Source organism: Camelus bactrianus, chromosome 26, assembly GCF_048773025.1.
Source record: "Camelus bactrianus isolate YW-2024 breed Bactrian camel chromosome 26, ASM4877302v1, whole genome shotgun sequence".
Classification (NCBI taxonomy): Eukaryota; Metazoa; Chordata; class Mammalia; order Artiodactyla; family Camelidae; genus Camelus; species Camelus bactrianus.
Window position 1 is genome coordinate 268,873 of NC_133564.1, and position 18,479 is coordinate 287,351.

Sequence of the window (18,479 nt, forward strand, 5' to 3'; positions counted from 1 at the left end):
GGGCAATACACCCAAGCAACAGAAATAAAATACAAAATAAACAAATGGGACCTAATTACACTTATCAGCTTTTTCACAGCAACAGAAACCATAAACAAAACAAAAAGACAACCTATGGAATGGGAGAAAATTTTTGCAAAAGATGAGACTGAACATGGCTTAAATTCTAGACTATATAAATAGTTCATACAACTTAATAAGAAAAAAAAATAAACAACCCAGTCCAAAAATGGGCAGAACAACTAAACAAGCAATTCTCCAATGAAGATATACAAATGGCCAATAGGAATATGAAAAAAAGGTTCAATATTGCTAATTATCAGAGAAATGCAAATCAAAACTACAATAAGTTATCATCTCACACTAGTCAGAATGGCCACCATTCAAACATCCACAAACCACAAATGCTGGAGAGGCTGTGGAGAAAAGGGAACCCTCCTACATTGTTGGTGGGAATGTAGTTTGGTGCAGCCACTGTGGAAAACAGTATGGTGAGTCCTCAAAAGACTAAAAAAAGACTTATCATTTGATCCAGCAATCCCATTCCTGGGCATATATCCAGAGGGAGCCTTAATTCCAAAATATACCTGCACCCCAATGTTCACAGCAGCATTGCTTACAATGGCCAAGACATAGAAACAAACTAAACACCCACAGACAGATGATTGGATAAAGATGTAGAATTTAGATATAGAAGAATATTACTCAGTCATAACAAAGAAGGAAATAATGACATTTACATCAACATGGATGGACCTGGAGATTATCACACTAAAGTGAAATAACTCAGACAGAGAAAGACAAGTATCATATGATATCACTTGTATGTGGAATTTTTAAAAATGATACAAATGAACTTATTTACAAAACAAAAACACACTCACAGACTTAGAAAACTAACTTAGGAGTTTGGGATTAACAATTACAAACTACTATATGTAAAATAGACAAACAACAAAGATTCACTGCAGAACACAGGGGAAAATATTCAGTATCTTGCAACCTTTAATGGAAAAGAACCTGAAAAAGAATAGACTATGTATATGTACAACTGAATCACTATGCTGTATACCTGAAACTAACAAAACAGCTGTATATCTGAAACTAACAAAACATTGTAAATCAACCATATTTCAATTAAAGAAAAAGATAATTTCTAAATACCTTTATTCAAAGAAAATCTTCCTCTTACCTCTTACGGAAAGTAAAATGGGAAGCTTGAGCAGGACCAAATTATACTGAATGAGAGGTTACATACCTTCTCCAGCACGTGGCCCATGCTACACACACATCGTGTTTTCCTTCAGGTAAGAATGGCCCTTACTGCCCAGGGAGCGAGTCCTCCTTAGACAAGGCCTGTGTGGCAGTGGCCTTCTTGTCACCGCTCCATCTCACCAGGAGGCCAGGATTTTCAGAGCGGAGGGAACACATATCTCATACACTTCAGATCTATTTCCTGAGAAAAACTATGGAAAGACCAAATTCACCTGCAGTGCGGGAAACATGAGCAGGACCCCTTAGCAGACCGACAAGCCCGAAGCAAGATGGCCTGATGTTCACATCAGAACCAGAACAACAACCGTCTGGCCCCAGTTAAACGATCACCATCTCCCCTGCAATGAACGGTTGGTACTCAGTGTCAGGGATGTTTCTGTTGAGACTTGAGAGATCAAAAAAGTCAGACCAGGGAATCCGGACCTGGTGGATGTCCAGGCTCTGCCAATGGTAGAGGCGGCCCCAAGGGGGTATCACCAGCACCGATTCCTCCATTTTCAGCAGGGTCTTCAGGAGGAAGGCGATGTGGATACAGACGCTCCTATGGAGGCTGAAGCCCTCTGGAGGGTTGACGTCACACAGAAGGTACCTGGCAGGGAGCAAAGGAGAGCGGGCCTTCAGGGCCAAGCCTCTGCACAGGAATCCCGGCTTAGATAGAACAGATACAATGGGAATCCCTGCACAGCACATGGCCTAAACTCAAGACACGTTCACCAGCTTCTGGTTTGTATAGTGGAGGCACTGCCCACCCGTCTCCATGTGGCCAATTACTTCGAGTCCGGGAGCACATGCAGAAGACATCTTGGCATCTGTCTAACAACGCTAAGTACCTGACTAGTACCTGAGCACACGTTCTCCAGGGGCTCTCAAGCTTCTTGGCCTACAGACCCCTGTACACTCTTAATTACTGAGGACTCCAAAAGGCTGCTGTTTATGTGGGTTAAATCTATCAATAGTTCCTGTGTTAGAACTTAAATAAGAACTTTAAAAAATGCTTATGATTTCACTTAAAAATAATAACAACCTACTACATGTTACCATTAATACTCTTAAGCAAAAAATAAGTATATTTTTCTAAACAAAAATCATTAATGAGAAGAAGAGCAGTGATTTTAATTTCTGCAAAACTCTTTTGGACTGGTGAGTTCTGAATTCTATCTGCCTCTAAATTCCCTGTTTTGTGATATCACAGACCAGGTTTCCCCTGGAAATCCCCACAAGAAACTCGGGAGTGCAAGAGTGTGCAAAAGGCAGGTGACATACCGGCGTTTCTATGAAAATAGTCTTGCATCTCAGGGGCCTCAGACACACTTTGATAACTGCTGCCCTACCCTAGGCGAGACTCTCCTACACAAGAGCCAGGCAAGGGTCCTGGCTTTTTTAATGAGTTATCGCAGCCACACTCCTCCCTTCTCTGTGTTAATGTTCCCACAACCTCCATTACCGCAGATGAAGATGTAATCCTCAACTGGGGCCTCTAATCCCAGAAGACTGCCAACTTTGAGAGGGAAGGCCCATCTACCATCCCTACACCCCGCACAGTCTATTTTGAGTCAAGCCCTAGATAACTGCTAATCGGCAATGACCCTTGTCTTATTCCTGAGTTTTACCGAAGGAGCCAACATCTGGATGGAACTGAAATTTCCCTGCAGATAAACAAGGCTGATAAACCACCCCATTCCAACATCTGATTCTGGGGCTCTTCAAAACCCGGATAAGGCCCCGCTTCATAAAAGACAGGTCCTCCGCCTGCCCTTCCCGGGGGTTCTGGGAGGCCGCGGCCAAGCAGGGCTACCCGGACTCGCGGTCCCAGCCCCAAGGCCTGAGGGGGAGGAAAGCCCGAGGCTGTGCCCCAGCCCTGTCCTCCCCGCCCCAACCCGCTCCCTGGCACCACAGCGCCTCCCCGGCAGCCACACCAACCCGGATCCCACCCCAGTCCATGTCCACTGGCTCCGCCAACGGCGCGGCCGTACGTTTACCGTCTGTGGGACGCCGCCCCAGACAGGATGTCGGCCGCCGACTGACCAGGCCAGAACTAGTCGCCCAGGCGAGCAAGCCGCCAGCCCCAGCAGCAAGCACCGCCATGGTCCCGGGTAGCTGCACACTTCCGGAGCCCGCTGCCCGCCCCAGAAGCTCACACCGGCCCGCGCAGAGCGCGGCGCATGTAGCCATGGCAACGCCGCGGGGCCCTCCTCTAGCGCTTGCGTCTGTGTCCTCCCGAGGCTAGACGTGAGAGGGCAGAAATTGCGGAGCCAATGGGAGCCAGGGCTCGGCCAGGACGGGGGCTGGGGGGAGGCTTATGGGGCAGCTGGGCGGGGCCTGGGAGGTCGGTGCCGAGCAGACGTCGTCACCTGCAGATGGCGCCGGCCGGATGCTGGGGCGGTGCTGCCACCAGTGGGCGGGGCTGCGGGGCGGTGGGGCAGCGGGGCGGGGGCACCCTCACCTGTCCGTGTGTGTGGCTCAGCCTGGGCTCCGCGGCCTCCCCTTGCACCGGACGTGGACCCAGGCTGCCGTTGGGCAAGATAGAGGACTGAGCCAAGGCACAAACCGCTGGCCAGGTAGGGCACCTGAAGTGCAGATCCGCCAGGCCCGCTGCCGGCCTTGAATTCACGCTGCTGGGCAGTTTCCAAGGAGACGGGATCTGTCCTAAGAGGGGAGATAGGGCAGGGGTGCCAGATGCCGGGTTAGGTGCGGTCTTACAGGCTAGCCACGGTGAGAGTGTTCAGAGAAGCCCCTGTGTTGGTGGGGCTAGGAATTTGGGGTATGGGGTGGGGATTGTGTGTGCCATGCTCTGTGGTCTCCCCAAGAACTCTCACCCCCAAGCAAGGGACCCTGCTCCCTCCACCATTCACTGCACCCCCTGCCTTCCCCAGCACCACTACCCCTGCCCCCGGAGTGTCCCATGACCTCTCCCCACACTGGGCACCGTCCCTGTTACAGGTACTGAGGTCCTGGTGGTTCCAGCCTGAGGGTGGGGGCTGTATCTGACCAGTTAGGATGCCTGGAGCTTTGTATGAAACCTCAGAGCATAATGCAGACGTGCACAGAGGCCCCTCAAACAGGATTCCCTGCATGGCCCTCCCACCACGGACCCACAGCGCAGCTGCCACACCAGGCCAAGCCTGCTGGAAGACCGCTGGTCCCTCTCATCCTGTTCCTGATCAAGAGTGCACCGGCCACTCTGCTGGGTATTTAGGGGGCCTTAGAAGAGCAGCTGGTATTTTCATGGGCAAATATTTGCTCTTTTGGGAAGATTTCAGTGCAAAGGGATGTAGGATATGCTTTTTCTGTTACCCTGAAACTGGTGACTAGGATGCAAACTTAAGTCAAAAGAGGTTTTAGAGAGAGCTGCAAAATATCTAACCCAAAGATCACTGTTCCCCAGCAAAGGCAACACCACCTGGCCGGTGGGGTCCTGGTCCCTCATTCTGGAGGTTGGGGTTTGCACCCTCCAGCTGGGACAGAGCCCGAAACAGCTCTGAACACGCTCCAACAGGCTTTCCCAGCAAAAACGGCCTTTCTTTTGAATCTGGGTGAAGGAACCAGCTGAGACATCTGAGTAAATCTTCCTGGGTGTAATCAGGCCTTTTATGCTGAATGAAAGAGCGGCTCTCCACATGCTAACTTCTTAGAACTGAATGTGTGTCAAAACCTTCATGCATGTAGCATGTTGGGAACAGCGTTTCATGGTGAGGGGAACTATATAACTTACATATGTATGGGGAAGCCCTCACTCCAACCGGCTTTTCCTGCGCACACTGCCTTTATTTCGAAATTGGCTGTTGCTGAGAAATCTTGGTAAGCTTTCCTAGGTGTAACCATGCCCATTATGCTGGACGAAAGAGCGGCTCTACACTTGTTCACATCTCAGAAATGAATGTGTGTTGAAGCCGTCATTCATGTAGCGTGTTGGGAACACAGTTTCGTGGTGAGAAGAACTATGTAAATTACATGTCTATGATGAAGCAATTGCTCGAAATGGGTATTCCAGCGCATACTGCCTTTATTTTGAAACTGGCTTCTCAGAAGACCTGTGGTCTCCACTGCAGGTCTGTCTCCAAGCTCTGGGCCAGCATGGTGACTCTGCTCCCCCTGTCTATTCTGGGAGGTCTAGGGGTCCTCCATGGCCCTTCCACCATTGTTTCTTTTGGAAACACCCCACAGATGAAATGGGCCTGAGAACAGGAGAGCTGGATGCCAGCAGCCACTGCCCAGTTTGTGGCTCCTGGGAGGGGCATCTCCTCTCTGTGGGCTCTGATCTCCCCTCCCCTCTCCCCTACCCCCACCCCTCTCCACCTGCATTTCCCGATTGATCCCTGGATAATGGTCCATACCAGGAATGACCTGGGAGAGGTTTTATGAGTCTTTAAGGGAAAAAAAAAAGAAATCTTTAAACAAATTACTGAAAGTAACTTCCAGCTTTCCCGGGAAAGCCCTCTTTCCAATGTTTAAGGCTAGTTGACAGGGTGTCAAATTGCCTAACCACTCACATCTGAGCAACTGCTAACTCTTTCCAGTTCCCCGCAGCATCCACCTCTGGCAGCTTGGCCACAAGAGGGCAAGAAAGCTTTTTCCCCATGCCAGCTCCAGCGTGGCTTTGGAGGCAGTGGAGGCTGAGAGAAAGGGCCCCGCCCTGAAGTTTGGGGGGCCTCCAGCCACAGCCAGAGGAGCAGGAGTTTTCAGAGTGCCCCAGGAGGGAAACCAGGCAAGGCTGCTTGGCCCAAGTCTTCCCTGCCCAGAGAGCCCCATGAACTGCTTTGGGCCCCACTCCCCATTTGGGCCCCCTGCAAAAAGGTACCACGGGATCCACACCTGAGAAGGCAGAAGGATGGCCCTTTGGCCTGGGGTCCCAGCAGGTGTGTCCTGTGATACCTGTGGCCACATATCTTCCTTGTCTCTCCAGGTCAGTGAAGGGTATGTGCTGGGCACCTTGGTGCTCAGGAACATGGGAACAACTCTAAACTCAGAAGGACAGAGAGACTCTGCCTGGAAGCAAGGATTCCAGGGAGACGCCTTGCCCAGAACTGGGGGACTGTGTGCTGAGTAGACCCCTGGAGGCAATGTGGGGCTGTGGGGTCCTCATCAGAGAAGGGAGCAGGTGTGCTTTCCGGGTGTGGTGCCCTGCTTTCTCCAGTCATGTCCTTGTGTAAGACTCATTTACAAACACCTTCCAGTCCACCTAGGGGTGGCCTCAGAGTTGGGGGTAGAGGAGGAGAGTGAAGGGTGCAGACTTAGGGCCCCCTGACCCACCCAGGGAGCCAAGGGTCAGTGGGAACATCGTGGGAGTCTAGTGCAGGGGTGGAGGACGAGAACTAAGAACATGCCAAGTCATGCAATAAAGTGACCTGTGATCACGAGACACAGGTGGCTGTACACCAAAGGAGGGAGATAGAAATTTAGACCCAAGCTCTGAGAACCTTGAGAGGGGCTGGAGGGTCCCAGGAGCCCTGAGGAACAGCTCTTCTAGGGGCACAGATATCCCAATAAACACATTTCTCATCGATGATTTTTGGGGTGCAGAGTGAGTTACCAGGATCCTAAAATTAGTATGGAATCCCACCCCCTTGTTCATCACGATTCCTGGCAATAAATTGCTGTCATTTGTTCCTGGACATGCACAGGGGAGGTGACTGCTGTGGTGGTCACTGCAGGACTAGAATCTTCTGGTGTGGGCTCTGTGACCACAGAAACCCAGGGGGATTTCTTAACGGGAGCACCTGGAGTCCATGCCTGCAAGGACCACCCTCATGGGATGGCCAATTAGCCCGTGGTACCTAGGTCAACAAGTGACGAATTTGTGAGGTTGCCTGGGGTAACCTGGGGACATGTAGTTTTCTGTGGTCAGCACGTGGGCCCAGCACTGCGGGATGGTCTGCACAAAGAGGGGCCTGCCGTCCTGATGATGGCTTCTAACACCTGCAGGGAAACTGCTCCCTGGGTGCCTGGAGGTCCATATTGAGAGCGTCCTGCCAGCCATGAGGGATCACCTTTCCCTGATGCAGAGGCAGACCTCTCCCCCTTGAGGCCCAGGGGACACCTGGCTCAGGTCCCAACTGTGTGCCCTGGACACACAGAGCCCCAGATCTCTGGCACAGACTGGGGTGTGGTTGTGTCGGGGCAGGAAAGGCCCAGGTAAGGGGCTCATTCAGGGACAGAGGCCACTCTGCAGGGATACTGGACCTGGCAGCGATACACTGCTTCAGAACTTACCTGGGCTGGGTTTCCAAGCTGTGGGATGGAAGGGCCTCTCCTTCCTGCGGTGCAGTGGGGGGAACTAGATCCATCGTCAATATCAGCCCTGAAAATGGAGGCTGCGCTACATCCATTCCTGGAAAGAAAAATCAGGCCCCTCCAGTCCAGGTGACTCAGAAAGTCATTCAGCAATGTTCGGGGCCCCCAGTTTAGGCTTTGAATTAGAGCTGAGCGGCTCAGGAGGCCAGATCCCTGTCCGTGGCTCCAGGAGTAGGCTTTCTGCTGGGGGACAGGATCCTCACAAACACCTGTGTCTTTGTGGGTCACTCCCCTCTGACCAGCTGGGAGGCAGGGTGCAGTTGTGGGAAATGGTGTTTCCATGAGCAGAGGGCCACCAAGTGGTGGGGGCACAGGAGACTGTGAGAATGAGTCCCGCAAAATTTCTGGAATCAAAAAACTGGCAAATGTGAAAAAGTGCATAATTTGTTTTATCGAACAGGCTGCTTATGTACGTTTGGAGGGCCAGGTTCAAAGACTCTGCATCCATCCAGGACAATAGCATCAAGAGAAGAACAGACAGAGCAGAAGGAGATCTGGGGTTTCCCCCAGGAATGAGGTGGAACAGGGATTTCTGCAGATTTGCAAGGCGTCCCCTACCACTGAGCATGGGGTTACAACCCCACGTGACCACCGTCGTGTTTGGCTTGGGCTCTGGATCTGGCCTGCTCATTTATTCTTCCAGCTGAGTTCCAGAAACTCAGAGGGTGGAATTTGAGGGGCTGCGTTTGGAACCTAGTGAGGAGCTGGATGGTCCTTTATATTGAGTCCCTTCAGCCTAATATCCGTAGCTGAATCCCAACACCCCCCAGGCACCCAGGGTGGCTGTGGAGGGAGAGAAAGCCTGGCAGGCGACCTAGGGGTCCCACTGCTCTGTCCCTCCCTTGTCTTCATTCCCTTTCACCCCAGAAGGTGTGATTGTCTCGTGTCATGGTGACCACCGTAGTGTCCCTCCCAGCAATCTCTCTTCTCCATCAGGTGGGGTTCCCAACCCCACTCAGCCTTCTCTCTGCATGGATGCTGAAGGACCAGGACCACCTGAATTTCTGAGCTTGAGCAGTAAGGTGGAAAAAAAGAAACCAATGGAAACAAAGAAACAAGTTATTGTGGCAAAACTGCCCACCACAGAGAAGCTGCCCTGAGTGGAAGGGAGGGTGAGGGCATGCCCATTTGTTTCCTGTCTCCCAGTGCTCTTAGCTTTCTTATTGCAGACCTGCATGGTTACAACAAAATGATCTGCAAAACTGAAAATATTTACTCTCTCGCTTTTACAGAAAAGGCTGGCCAGCCTCTGGTCCGGTACCAGGCAAGTGATTGGAGTGCCTTTCCAGTTTGGAAACATCTGGGCAGGCCCAGGTTTGCAAAAGTCTTTAAGAGTAGTTACGGAGTTTTGCTTCTAAAATTCTTTACGGCTGTATATACTTCTGAGATGCGGTTGTGCTGTGTAATTCTGAGCCGGGATTTTCTCAAACTGTTTCTCACTTCTTATACCAGACATTCCTAAATTCCAAGGGGAACTGTATATTAAGGAAGCCATGGAATTTAGGAAAAGGATACAGATCTCATTTCCTTTTAAGCATCAGTGTACCTCCATCATGGCAGTATTGGTTATGAGTTATTGATAGGGGAATTAAATAGTAACCAGATTAATAGAAAATAGGGGATTTTAGGTACACAGGTTCATCTTTTCAACATTTTTTGTAATATTTGCAGTTTAAGATGGCCATTCCTGAGAAACAGGTAGCCTCTTAGAATGAAATGGCATTTCCTCTGAACCATACTTAATTTTTATTTCGTAGACAGCAGGAAGGGTAATCACACATCACACATTTGGGGACGTCAAAGAGAAAATGTAACTTTCTGGGAGCGCACTCCCCCATCTCCCCCTGCTCTTTTCACTGTCCCATTCTCCCTGGAAGGCTCTTTCTTATCTTCTTCTCATGGCTCCAGTAACTCTTTCTTCCTCCTCATCCCTCAGCTGGTAAGGTTACTTTTCTACTTTGAACAAGCAAACAAGCCAACAGAAGAGAAGTTTCACAAGCAACTCCCAGCACATCCGCTCACCTAGTGTTGTCTGTGACCTCACTCTCGGTGCCCCACCTCTTATTACAGGTGACATCGAAAGCCAATTCCTCGAAAAGTCCCCAGGGCCCCATCCCTCCCATCTTCTCTGGGTTGTCACTCCCAAAACCATCCTCTCTTTCACTACCTCAACTATTTTGTTCTCCTGCTAGTTGGCTCCCATCAGTATATAAACGTCCATCTTCTTAAAAGAAACAAACAGCACTCCTTGACCCTAATTCACCCCCACCAATTGCCACCCTGTGTCTTTGCAGCAAATCTTTAAGGAGTTGTTTAAACTCACTGTCTGCATCTTCTCTTGAGCCATCCCCTTTTACACCCACTCTGGCTCTTCCCCTGATCCCTCGCTCTATGGAAACTGCCCTGTCATGGCCATCAGTGACCACACGTTGCTAAATATAGCGGTCAATTTTCAGTCCTCATCATGCGTAGACCCTCGGCAGCATTTGACCCAGCTCTTCCATCCCTCCTCCCCCGTGTTCCTGCTTCACTTAAACTCCAGCCCATTGCTCTGTCTGTTTTCTGCTTTTGGTCTACTGGCTGGTCCTTTGCCAATGTCTCCTCTTTTTCCCAAACATACACTGTGGGTGTGCCCCAGGGTTGGCTCCTGGGCCTCTCATCTCTCTCTCTGCTATTCCTTTGGTGGAAGCAACCCAGCCTTGGAAATTGGCATGCCATCAATTTCTCGATTTCTCCAAAACTCCCTGATTTGCCCTTTCCATCTGGACCTTTATCCCTGAGACTCACATTCTTTTTCTTTCATTAATCTTGCTTTCACATTCATACATATGTTCTACTATGTAATTACTTTTCCAAATTTTGTATCAGTAAATATATATATCATGTAAAATGCTCAAATCTGTATTATTTCCACTAAGATGCTTATTCTACCTTAGAACCTTTCTGCATTTCTGTATTTATGTGAAAAAAGCGAATAGCATTTCTACAAGCCTCATAGTTAAACAGTGTGTTTGTTTGGGGCTATTATGTAACATGAAATAATGATACATTAACATAGTCCTTTTTCATTTATTTTTATGTAACACCAAGATGAGGTTTTTGCACTGAACACTGGTTTTATTGAAATTTTACCTACGTTATGGACAGTCAGTTTATGTGAAAGCCCTCATTTCTCCCCTTTCTGATATATTTTCCATTTGGCTATATATAACATATACCTTGGCATGAAACAAACTTCCCAAATCATTCACATAATACAATTAACACATTTAAATTATATTTTTTAAATGTTAAAAAGAAAAAGAAAACAGACTCCTCTACCTATTAGGCATTTCTGTGGCAATATGTAATACACACCTTAACCATGACATTGAAGAACTGAGCTGATACCAGCCCCTTTCCACCTGCTCAGCCCCACCTTGTCCCATCCCTTGTGGATGGAGAGGACATCCCTCCCATTGTCCAGGTCCAGATGTTGGAACAATGTTCTTTCTGTCTTTCTCTTACACACACAGACAACAAATCCAGCTTGTTAGAAAATTCTGGGTATTCTGTCTTCTTAACCACCTGCTCCCTGCTCCCCGCCCTCCTAAGAGCCACCTTTAGCCCTTCCTGGACACCAATAGCCTCCTGTTTCCATCTTTGCTTTCCTACAATCTCTCATCCACACAGAGTCAGAGGGAGCCTGCAAAAGCATACATTGATGGGGTGGGTTTAGTTCAGTGGTAGGGCGCATGCTTAGCATGCAAGAGATCCTGGGTTCAAAAATGATTATAAATCAATAAAAAATGTTAAAAAAAAAAGAGATCCTGGGTTCAATCCCCAGCACCTTCATTAAAATAAATAAATTACCTCCCACAAAAAAAACACAAACACAAAAGCTTAAGTTGGACTATATCACCCCTCCCCTCAAAACTCACTAAACGGGTCATCATTTCATTAGGAGCCAAAGTCGTCACAAAGGCCTCAGGACCCGGCGTGCTCTGCCTCTCTGCCCACACTCTCCCCCTCACTCAGGGGGCCTCTGGCTCCGGCTCTTCCTTCTTCCTCCGGATCTATTCTGCTTCAAGTTCATTACTCCGTGAGATCTGCCAGGATTGCCTTATTCCCTCCTGCCTGCCTCCCACCCCACCGCCATCACCGGAGTTTGCTCATATCACTTTTTTTTTTAATTTTTCCAAGCTCTTACTACCCCCAACATGCTGCCTGTTTCCTCTACTAAAACTCTGAGCCCCCAGTGATGGGGAGTCATGTCTATTTTGTTGACTGATAAAGCCCGAGAACCTTGTGAATTGGTCTAGTTAGGAGATTCCCGTACGTAGTAGGAGCTTATACACATTTGCTGAATGACTGTAGATGCCCTGGTCCAATCCGATGGAGCACTTCTGTGTCCTGCTCAAAGAATAACTGTCCTTTCCACCTGAGAGGTTGGTGACAACTTCCTTGGTGATCAAAGGCAAGATCTTTTTGCTTTATGCTGTTAACCTTAGGCGGGGAGACTGGGGGATCTTCATATATATTTTTAAATTTGGTTCACTCTGCAGTTTGTCTTTGGTCTCTGTATAATTTTGAGAAACTCTTTATGAGTGATCATTCTTCCATCAGATTGAACAGGGTCCAGGGGGAAGGACCAAGCCTGTCCCATCGGCCATCCTATGTGTCATGTCCTGGGACCCAGTGGATGCTCAGCACGTAAGTGAACAGACTGGAGTGAGTGAAGAGATGGGAGCATCTCCTTATTGTGGTGGCTGCTCTCTGTCAGATGCCTTGAGATTTGAGGAAGGGTTTACAAGTGCGGAGAGGGGAGATCAGGTCCTCTGTGCTCTTCCTGAGTGCCCTGGCTTTACCCATTCCCCCAGCCCACTCTGGGCAGCCAAGTTGAGGAGCTGGGCCACCGGAGGTTGTGCTGATCAATAATCCACCTTCACCCCAAGTCCGGGGGGTAGGGACCCCTGGTTGTAGTCTCTGGAGTCAGGTCCTTGGAGGAATTCCTCACTGAACTATGTTTTAGACCTTTTATTTTTCTCTAAAACCTCCAGCTGAAGAAGATTATCTTAGACACATGGAAGCTGAGGACGCCTACTGTCCCCTCGGAACCCAGGTGGGGCTGGGAGTCTGCTGTTTGTATAGCCGGTGGGCTCGTGTTGCTTTGGGCATCCCTGTGTCTGAATTCCTGCAGTACACTCGGTGGTAAGGAAGGGGTGCCTGGCAGGGAGGGAAGTGTGTCGGGAGACTGCACAGCTGGGGAGATGTTAACCTGGGGTGTGCAGGAGCCTGCTGATGCATGGCATCTCGGTTCAGGGAACTCTTCACGCTCAGAGGGGTTCCCCCTCCCGCAGGGGCCATTTGATCAGGGTGCTGGGCTGTCAGGGGACCGCAGGGGTCCCAGTGAGGATTACAGTGCCTTCAGGCAATGGGAAATGAGGGGTCCAGCGGCACTTGAATTAACTGTGCACCCAAACCCAGCCCCCACCTCTTTCAGCCTTTATCCTTATCTGCAAAACTGGAATTTTATTAACCATCCTGCGGGGTCGTTGATGGGCTAGGACAGACTAGACAGTCAAGAGCTGGAATTCCTCTGTCCCCTGATTGTTTTCCTTCTTTCTGACTATTTGCTCTCACAAGCTCAGTCTCTCTGTCTCTCTCTCTTTCACTTCTAACTTTCTCTCATGCTCTGGTTTCATTTGACTTCCAACCACCGCCCCTCACCCTCGCCAATCCCCAGATGGGTGAACTTGATTTCTGTGTGTCAGTTCCAAATTCCCAGGAAAGATGCTCTGTCTCCCTCTGGATCTGTTGTCCAACCCATCAGTTGTGGCCAGATGAGGGAGTCCCTCTGGGACCAGTGGAGGGTCTCCGCCCAGCCCCCAAGCCACCACTTTGGGAGCAGGTATCTCTCCAAGGAGGAGGTACTGGCTGTGACCTTGTGTCAGTCAGTATGAATTTATGTCTCCTCTTGCCCCTCCTTCATCCTCCTAAACAAAGATGAAAATTAAACACTCCCAGGATTTGTGTCATGGAACACGCAGGGTGGGGGCTAAGGGGGCTGGAATCTCTGCTGCATTTAAGGGACTACAGTGAATCCCCAATGAGAGCCTGCAAAGGGAACACCACCGCCCCCACCTGGCACTTAGGGTGCTGAGTCTGCGTGATGTTGAGCTAGGCTTCTGACCACAGCTCAGGGGTCTGGTCTGACCAGTTAGCCTTTGAAACCAACCAGCTTTGGATTCCTCAATCCCTCCCTGAGGTTTTACCTGAACCACCAGCTTCTGCATCTCTGAAGACAGATGATGAGGACCCTTCACGTAAGCCGTTCGCACAGCCCTCTGCAGGCCTTTGTGCTGCACGGTCTGCCCGGCGAGATAACTGAGGTTGGTATTTTACTGATGTTAGAAATAGTCTGGTTTCCCTATGTACTGTTTCACTGAACAAGCAACAGAAGCCACCTCTCGCTGATAAAAGCAAAAAGGGACTTAATGAGAAGATGCTGGGAGGGTGTATGGATTGGCCAGGGCCGGAGCCAACCCAGGAGCTGTAGGAGGTGTTAGGGAGCCCCAGGCACCAGGCCGGGCTGGGTGCTACCGGGCCCCCTGCCACCCCAGAAGGGACCCCTCTCCACCCGACCCTCCACCTCACTCACTGCAGGTTCATATCCCGGCAGGGCCAGGTCACACTGAAGCCACCAGCACACACCTCAATGGGGGAGTTGACACCGTCTCAGCTGAGGGCGTGCCCGGTGTGGGGAGAGGCCCAGTTAGAAGAAGGCGGTTCCCCTACTGTTCCGAGTTAAGGTGCAAGTCAGTGCCCATCACTCAGGAGAGCCAGGCTGGACGGACCTCATTGCGGTGACTAGGCCGTCTGAGTTCACTTAATACTTTCTATGTTTGAAGGCCCTGGAGGGAGAAAAAGTGAAGTTTCTAGAACTTATTTTGTGTTTCCCATGTACCAGGTGCGGTAAGCAAGCCACTTCAGACAAGACCCAGAGCAACCACGTTAATAGGCCACGGAGCAAGTAGTGCAGTCAGGCCTCTGTGGACCCGAAACCCGTGTCCCCATCAGCCTAGTAGTTACCAGAGGAAACTGGGGGGATTTATGGGACTGTGTGCTCCTGTAGGGGCTGGGATGTGTGTGTTTAAATCCACATCTTCAGAAACTCGGCTAGAACCACAGCCACTTATTGCACGGAGGCAGAGGAGGGGAGGATTCCAGCCTTTGTTCCAGCTCGTGTGGAGCTCAGAAATTGCTCCTTCTGTCCTGAAAACAACACCAGAGCTGAGGGAGCTGCAATCCCACTGTACTTCTTAGATCCCAGAAAAATGAGGGGAAAATCTGCTCCCAACACAGAGAGGCAGCCAGGCAGGCTTGGCGAGTCACAGCTCCCAGGGCAGAACCCGCTTTTGTAACAACCCCCAGGGCAGGCAGATTTAACAGGTCCCTGAGGCCAGTGGAAGTCTCAGCGTGGGGAAGTCCGAGTGTGACAACTCCAGGGGGCCAGTCAGAGGGGCCCCCTGCTCTTTTTCATGCATTTTACCTCCAGGACCGTGTCCTGTTCTCAGAATGAATGCCTCAGAGGATAACTCCTCATGCTTCCTGCCTGGAAAGGAGAAAATAACTCTATTGAAATATACCCAAAACATTCTGTTTCATTTGGGGAAGTTGTTTTTTGTTTGTTTGTTTTTTTAATGAGAAATTATTTTACCAGAGCCTAACCAACCTGGGAGAAGGGAAATCCCTTCTGTCTCACCCAAATTGGGGTGGGGGGAAAGAGACACACTTGTGGAGGTCACAGCTCAGGGCATAGGCTCAATGAGAACTAATCACAGGACTACAGATGCCCTGCTCTGTCCTGCTCCCCCAACACCTTACCTCCATTTCAGTAGGTCCCCTGTGTAATAACAGGAATAAAACTAAAAGAAGTAAATGTCTCAGGAGTGTCAAGGGAAAACCCAAAGACAGCGGGGAGATGAAAACAAGGACACACAGGCTGTTTTAGCCTCTCACACCAATAGCTGTAGCAAACTACACACAGCCCATCCCAGTAGATAAACAGAAAACCTCACAGAAGAAATTATTTATTTTGGTTCTCTTACCCAGTGCATTCCATGGTGCATCCTCGCCTAGAATTGAGTGGAAGCAAGTCCATCTCAGAAGGGACATAACTGAAGAGGGATGGCTTTCCAGACTCTGATGGGCAGAGAGAGCAGCAGCCTGGGTGAGAGCATGGTGAGGGGTGGGGTAGGGGGTGGGCTGCCTTCTTCCCCAAATAAGGAAACTTCCTGAGGCCAGCACAGGAGGGAGGGCCATGGGGTGGAAGCAGCCAGACTTCTTCCTGAGAACTGATGGGATGCCTCAAAGGGACCATTCAGGTACCAAAACTGGGCCGTGAGGGTGGGAGCCAGTCGGTCTGCCTCAGAGCCCAGGACTGAGGTGGGCGTACAGCAGGCCGGTCTTACTTGGCGGGATCCATTTCACTTCTCCGAAGCCCTGTGTAAAACATGAAGCGTGGACGGCCTGGTGAGCACAGCTCTGCCCTCAAGACCTGTTTCAACTCCTCTCTTCCTGGAAAACAGCATCTCTGAGCCCGCCCTTGGTGACCTCAGAGAGATCACCCTAGTGGCCCAAGCTAGTGACCGGGAACATGTACCTTCCTGCAGCCAACCCCAGACGTCCACTGATGCATCATATACTGGCAAAGATGTGAGTTCCTGTGCATTGGTCTAACAGCAGAGACTCTGCCACAGGCCCAAGAGGTGGTGTGTGGGACATGCAGGGGTGCAGGAGTGTAGGCAGTGCAAAAGCGTAACTGGTGACAGGGGTGCAGGGGCTGTGGAGGGCGCAGGCAGTTCAGGGGATGCGGGGGTGCAGGGGTGCAGAAGTGCAGGCAGTGCAGAAGTGCAGATAGTGGCAGGGGTGCAGAGGTGCAGGGAGTGTAGGGATGCAGGGAGGTGCTCAGGCATGTGGCCAGGATTAGAAGGCTAGTGCACATCCTCGCAGTCAGCCTGACCCCGGGAGGCTAGTGCAATCGTTTGGGGCGGCGGAGGCAGCGGTGCGTGGGAGGCTGCCCGGGCAAGCCGGTCGATTTCTTCTCTTCCCTGCAGCCTGGCCTAGGGGGGCCTTGGCCGCTGGAGATTCGCCAGATGTTGGACTCCAGGTAAGCTTGCTCCTGGGAGGTGGGGCGCTTAGGTCAGGGGGCAGCGGCAGCGACAGGGGGGCGGAGCGTGGCTGCCTCTGGCGAACTGGTGGAATAGCTGCCTTCTCCCGGCTGCCGGGCCTGGGAGCGGCCTCTGCTGCCCCTGGTCACCGTACACGCCTGTCCCACTCAGCTTGCTGAGTGGGGACGGTGCCATTAATGTGCGGGGCCCACGGAGTTAGGGGGGCTGCCGCGCGGAAGCCGGTCAGTTCGCTCAGCTCTCCCCCGCGGCGGAGCCAGTGGCAGCTTCTGCTGCCGTAGAGGCGGGACGCCGGTCTCCAGGTGACCTTGCCCCTGGGAGGCGGCGGCGGCGGCTGCAGGGGGAGGGGGTCCGTTCCAGGGAGTAGCTCCATTTCTTCTGTCCCGCGCGGCCTGGCCTGAGGGCGACCTCTGCCGCCGGAGATTTGCCTGCGGTCCGACTCCAGGTGAGGTTGTATCTGGGAGATGGGTGCGGTGCAGTCAGGGGGCTGGTAAGGTGGTGGCTGCGGGGATAGGGAGGCTGCCCCGGGGTAGCTTGTGTATTAGCTCCAATGTCAGTGCCGCGTGGCCTGCAGGCAGCATCTGCTGCGCCAGGTCCCCGGACACCCCTGTCCCACTTTGCCTGCTGGGGGCGGGAGGCAGGGTAGTCAGGGTGCACGGGTGGCGGGTGTCGGGGGCCTGCAGCGGGGGAGCGGGCACATTTGCTCCCATCTTCCCCGCGGCTTGTCCTGGGGGCGGTCTCTGTTGCCCTGGGTTACGGGACACGTGTATCCTAGTCGGCCTGACCCCTTGAGGCGGGCGTGGTACGTTGGAGGTGGTGGCAGCAGCGGCAGGTTTTCCCATGGAGCCGGTCCATTTGCTCCCATTTCCCCCCATTGGTTTGCCCTGAGGGCGGTCTCTGTTGTCCCAAGTTCGCCGGACTTCCATCTCCAGGTCAGCCTGCTCCCTAGAGGAGGCCACCGTGAGGTCAGGGGGCAAGAGAGGTGGCTGCTGCGGGGGTAGGTGGCTGCCTTGGGGAGCTGGTGGATTGGCTCCCGTCTCCCCGATTGCCTGGTGTGGGAGTGGCCTCTCCTCCCCCAGATCACCAGACACACCTGTCCCATTCAACCTGCTGGGGGAGGGGTGCCCTTGGCGGTGCCTTTAAGGTCCGGGGGTGGCGACGGCGAGGGTAGAAGACCTGCAGCGCTGAGCCTGTCAATTTGCTCTCCTCTTCCCCGCTGCCAATCCTGGGGGCGTCCTCTGCTGCCCAAGAAGCCGGATGCCCGTCTCCAGGTCAGCTTGCTCCTGGGAGAAGGGCGCGATGCGTTCGAAGGGCAGAGGCAGCTGCGATGTCCGGCTGCCCTGCCTAATGGGGCCACTTCTTCTCCTCTCCACTGACCTGGCCTGGGGATGGCCTCTCCCGAGCAAGATTCGCCTGACACCCCACACCCGGTCAGGTTGCTCCTGGGAGGTGGGCGCGGTGAGATCAGGTGTTGGAGAGGAGAGAGGGGCTGCCCCTGGCGAGGTGGAGGATAAGCTCCCATCTCTCTGGAGGCCTGACGTGGCTGACCCTCGTTCCCAGGTCACGTTTCTCCGGGTCATATTGCCCCGGGGTTGCAGTAGGGTGAGGGGGCGGCGGGGTGTTAGCGGGGGTATGGAGCCTGCCGCTTGGGAGCTGGTGGTTTAGCTCCCATCTCTTCCGCAGCTTGGCCTGGGGGCAGCCTCTTTTGCCCCAGGTCCCAAAGCACAGTTTCCCTGACAGCTT

General features: G+C 51.9%; 2 long non-coding RNA genes across 2 annotated transcripts; one reads left to right on the forward strand and one right to left on the reverse strand.

Moving 5' to 3' along the window:
* Window positions 1-805: 805 nt before the first annotated feature.
* LOC141575072 (uncharacterized) lies at window positions 806-3,407 on the reverse strand. Its single transcript, XR_012502351.1, has 2 exons — window positions 3,255-3,407; window positions 806-1,864 (listed from the first exon to the last, which is right to left on the reverse strand). It is a non-coding gene; the product is annotated as an uncharacterized LOC141575072 (long non-coding RNA).
* A 9,217-nt stretch (window positions 3,408-12,624) lies between these two features.
* Window positions 12,625-18,326, forward strand: LOC141575084 (uncharacterized). The gene is made up of 5 exons (XR_012502393.1): window positions 12,625-12,756; window positions 13,814-13,937; window positions 15,661-15,778; window positions 16,137-16,263; window positions 16,665-18,326. It is a non-coding gene; the product is annotated as an uncharacterized LOC141575084 (long non-coding RNA).
* Window positions 18,327-18,479: the final 153 nt, after the last annotated feature.